A 4,944-nucleotide genomic window follows, 5' to 3' on the forward strand; every position below is an offset into this window, starting at 1 on the left:
GTAGGAGGTCTATAGTGGCGGTTTAAGTAAGAACCGACGTGATAACATAAGCTTTTTATGGCGGTTCTAAATAGAAAACGCCACCATAGGTCTATTGTGGCGGTTCTATTAACAACCGACGTTAAAAGTGATGCTAAACGTTAATACAAAGTGACAATTTTTTAGGCTAAAAAACCGCCATTATATGTTTTTGCGTCGGTTTTAATTAAAACCGATGACTTTAATAGAAAAAAAATCTCCAAATAAAAAAAGCCCTTTATAATTCCTTCGTCTTCTTCATTCCACAACGCCAAATAAACCCAAAACCTGAAACCCAAAACCCCTTTACAATCCCCTCACAATTCAACTCCGGCAACCACCGACGTCAGGCCTCCCCCACCTGCCCATCAACGCATCCCGTACGCCGAACACACTCATCTCTCATTCCTCTCTCCTTTCTTCCACTTGCCGCTGCCCGAGCACCACTCACCCTATAATCACCACCAAATATTTGCAATAAGCTGCCGCAGATGCCGTTATGGAAAATTACAGATTCGATTACTCACCCCTCACACTAAAGCATTATTATAAATAAAACTTTACCGATTATTACTAAGGGTTTCAATTAGATTCATCAATTGGATTCATTTTCGTTTTAAATTTCATTTTCTTCAACCAGGTATGGTATTCGAATTTCCTCTTTATTCATTTGAATTATGTTTATCTAATTATTGGTATTCGAATCGCAACTTTTGTTCTCATTTATTTTGTTCTGATGCGACGGTAACCAAAAAATCACCATGTTTTGTTTCTGATCAAAGTGATGAGATGATTATTGGTATTTGAATTTGAACTTTGTTCTGATTAGAATTCATGTTAGGGTTATTACGAAACATATTTTACGCCTGTAAGATGAATAAAGCACCCTTTTTATTTAGTTGATTGATTTCGGGCTGCTATTTCAGTTTAACGCATAAAACCGACTTCTTAAACTCGTGCTACTTGAGACCAGCAAAAAAGAACTTGGGCTACAGCCATAACCCATGCTGTTGCTGCGACTTGTAATGGTAATTCACGAGAACCTATGGCTCACTCTATGGCTCTCCCTCGCTGGTTGTTGTTGTCTATCTCTTTCCTTCCCTTGCGCCTATTGTAATGGTAATTCACGAGAACCTCACAGCATAATTTGTGCATAATTGGGGTAAGATTGATTTAATGTTCTCCTTTATCTTTTAAGTTATTATTTTCATCAGTTTTATGCTATCTTTTGCAATTGTGTTGATGAGTCGATATTTTTTTGGGGATTTAAAATTGATGCAGATTGTAGTGAGAATGGTTCTGGTGGAAGACGAATTTTATGAGAGCTATCACTATCTTCGATCATATAAGCGATTAAAATTACAAAAACTGTCTATATTGCGGCCGTCGTAATCACCGCTTGCCGCTCCTTTGCTCTCAGCAGCAACAAAGGTATAATTCACTATTTTCTACTCCAACATATTTATTGTATTTGTACTTCCATTAGAATTATTGCTCGATTTGATTGTTGTTGTGTATTCTGATGTGTGGTATTTTTCCAATTTATCTACTGATTGCCCTTAAGTAGAAAGCAGTAACCCTAGGTTTTGCTTTTTCTCGTGTCGTAGTTTTTGTACTTTGGAAATCTTCTGCTACTTATGGATCACAGATTAGGAACAATATTGAAACTTTGTAACTTGGGCTTCCTTAAATCTTATGCAAACAATTTGCGCATCCTTAGTTCTTTACTGTGGATCCAATTCATCATTTTTTTGTTAACTGTTTTCAAATAATGAAAGACTCTCGTCTTTTCTTTCCCATGGCTCTCCTTTTCAACAGTGAAATTTAGTAATCTGCATATCCTGCGTTGATTTTGATAATTTAACTTGTCTATTCGCACCCCTACTTATGCGTCAAAGTTATTACTTGATCTATCATTTTGTTTTTGTATTTTCTGGTAGCCTGGTCCTTCATGGCAGGAGCTGTTACTTTCAAGCGGCAATGTCCACTAGGTTTTGAATATTTATGAAGCTCTAAGACATAAGTTTCCACTCAAAGGATACTGGATTGATTGCCCTATTGCAGTCTCTGCTCGGAAACTTATTGTAAAGTTCTGTTCTAACTGGGCGTATATTTCTGACTGGTAATTTCTATACTGCTTTCAATGCTTAGTAATATATTTAATGATAGTGTAGTAGGAATAGAGAGTACATAGTTTTACCATTATTTATCTTGCGAGGTTTGTTGGACATGTTGAAATATAAACCATGTATATATCTAGTATGCTTTGTTGTAGTATGTCTTTTTTTTTTTTGGTACGGTGTTATGAATATCATGATTGATGAGTGAAGATGGTCCTTCATCCCAATTTTTGATTAGTTTTGATTGATTCTCGATCAGTGAGTAATTAAGGTCAGCCCAGATTTATCACCACTTTACCTTTTCCTAGTGTTATTCAGATTCTCCCATATGTCATCATAATCACACAGCCGGTATTTGCGTATTGATCGTCTTATTTAACTTGGTTTCTTTAACTTGACCTTATTGATCTCGAATTGCGGATTCGGCAAAGAATAGCTTGATTGGAATGGTTTATTTAATCCATATATTATACGGTTGCTGTACTGTCACACTTCGCATCATTGACGCTTGTTTGGGGTGTTGGTGTTTCGTTCTTATTTGAAATGTGTTTCTACTTTAATCTTATTTTCAGAAACTTTGGCTTCTGATATTTCCTAATCCATGTTTACTCATGTCTTCCTTAACACGTCACTGGCAGGGATGCCGCTGTAATGCGAAGACCCAGTAGCAGTATTCGAAATGCTTTTCTGGAGCATTTTTGGGCTGATAATGTAATCCAACTACACTCGAATACAACCTTCATTTTTTCAAACGACCAAACATTCATGTGTATCGTGACAAATTACTCAATTAATTTCAGGTATATAGGTTCATGTTCAAAGCAAAAACATTGTGCAAGAACTCTGCTAACTGCTCTGACTCAGGCTGGTCTTACACAAGCAGGTAACTTGTTTCTCAACAACATTGTTGCATAAGATGACATGCCTGCTCAATTAAAAAATACCATTCATCCTCTAGCTTAATCTTCTCCTTCTCCAACAATTTGAATGGGACTCTTTCCTTTCACCCTCCCAATGATATCTGCATTTAGACAACTGAAATGGTTACGTACATGAATCATGGGACTATTTGTAATAAGTAATTAAATGTTAGAAAATATACCTATGAATACATCTTGCCTGCATTTTTGCTGTAGTATATCTTTAAAGGAAACCAATTGAAATCCAAAATTGGGTATTTCTACCCCTGGGCAATCTCTGATAAAAGTGCTATTGTGAATATTAATCTTCCATTTATGTTGACATGCTTTGTATTTGTCGTCGTTTTCTAATACAACAAAATTACTGATGGTGTTGGCAGGTTTGGCAACAACCAAAACCTGATAATACAGGTAGCAATAGCTTAAGAGGAGGCCAAATTCTTCAGAATTATCAAAAATAAAAAGGGAGTTGAAGCATTACTCATTAAGTATCGAACAACCTCATTAAGTATCAACAACCGTTGTCCACCACCACTTCCTCTTTCCTGGTAAGTTTACAAACCCAAATCAGTTTTCGAATTTTCATCTTTCCCCAATTTCCCAAACCTTAATTGTATTTTGATTATATTTGTGAAATGTTTTTCAAGAATTAGTGCTGTGTGTGACAGCCTGACATGTCTTTTTTTTTTCTGGATTTTACGAGCTCTGATAATCTCCTGAATTCTATTTATTCTATTTACATACAGTTCATGCTTTTTTAGGGTCTTAGTGAACATAATTTCAACAGCATAGCACCGTTGCACCGCTTTGACGAACCTAAGTATCAATCTATATAGCACATCGCTAAGTGAGACAAAACCAGCGTAAGTAAGAAGTCATTACTCATTATCTTATTCATCTGTTTTTGTCTCACTCATGCAAAAGCTTTCAATCAAACTCGGGAGTGTTCTATAATGTCTTATGTTGATTTTATTAATGTTTAGGTTGTTTTTCTAACTATTGGTTTGTTAAATGTATTATTGCAGATTCAACTATGTTAATTGACGAGATGAAAGATGTTAAAGACGTGTGGGCTATTAAATGTTTAGAGAACATGAAATGTTAGATTAGTTTATTCACTAGACAGTGTATGTGATTATTTATACACTTGGATGTATAATTTTGACATCGACACTATTTTCCGTCGGATGATATGCAAGTTCGTTGGTAGGCATTCTTTTGTATGTATTGTTTATTTATTTTGCTATTTGACTTGTCAAATAAATGTCGACATTGCTGCCAAAATTTTGGTAGCAAATATTTTTTTTTTTTAAAATATATCTGTCTATGGTGGCGGTTCTTAAGTATGAAACGCCATTATTAGCTCACCTTTAGTGGCGGTTCTTTACTAACAACCGACGTCATAATTACCTTTGGTGACGGTTCTTTAACAGCAACCGACGTTATAAAGAACAGGTAGTGGGGAAAGTTATTATTGAATTACCTATGGTGGCGGTTTTCAAAAAATAACCGCCACTATAGATGAGTTACAGTGGCGGTTCTTGTCTAACAACAGTTGTATTATATAAGTTTATAATGGCGGTTTTGTATAAGAACCGCCACGGTAGGAGAGCTATTGTGGTGGTTCAACAACCGTTTACAACCGCCGTAAAGTTTATACGACGCCGCGATAAACGACGGACCCTAAATCTCTAAAAACCGCCACAAAAGGTCATTTATAACCGCCACCGTAGGGGGTTTTTCTACTAGTGGAATGTTGGAAACTGGGGAAAAGCCATCAGAAAAGGAGTTGGATATGGTTCAAGAAGTCATAAAGGAAGCATAGGAGGAGGAGGATGAGGAGGAGGAGGAGGAGGAGGAGGACGAGGAGGAGGAAAAAGAGGTAA

At 36.3% G+C, this 4,944-nt stretch overlaps 1 long non-coding RNA gene across 6 annotated transcripts; it reads left to right on the top strand.

Annotated features, from left to right (window-relative positions):
* Window positions 1–253: 253 nt before the first annotated feature.
* On the top strand, window positions 254–4,274 carry LOC141606285 (uncharacterized). 6 transcript variants are annotated; one of them, XR_012526642.1, is made up of 9 exons: window positions 254–658; window positions 945–1,180; window positions 1,300–1,449; window positions 1,959–2,140; window positions 2,777–2,849; window positions 2,939–3,021; window positions 3,439–3,606; window positions 3,820–3,925; window positions 4,084–4,274. It is a non-coding gene; the product is annotated as an uncharacterized LOC141606285 (long non-coding RNA). The 6 variants fall into 6 exon arrangements; XR_012526644.1 differs by having other exon boundaries at window positions 3,820–3,921; XR_012526637.1 differs by having other exon boundaries at window positions 3,805–4,274.
* Window positions 4,275–4,944: the final 670 nt, after the last annotated feature.

The sequence above is a fragment of the Silene latifolia genome, chromosome 1, assembly GCF_048544455.1.
Source record: "Silene latifolia isolate original U9 population chromosome 1, ASM4854445v1, whole genome shotgun sequence".
Classification (NCBI taxonomy): Eukaryota; Viridiplantae; Streptophyta; class Magnoliopsida; order Caryophyllales; family Caryophyllaceae; genus Silene; species Silene latifolia.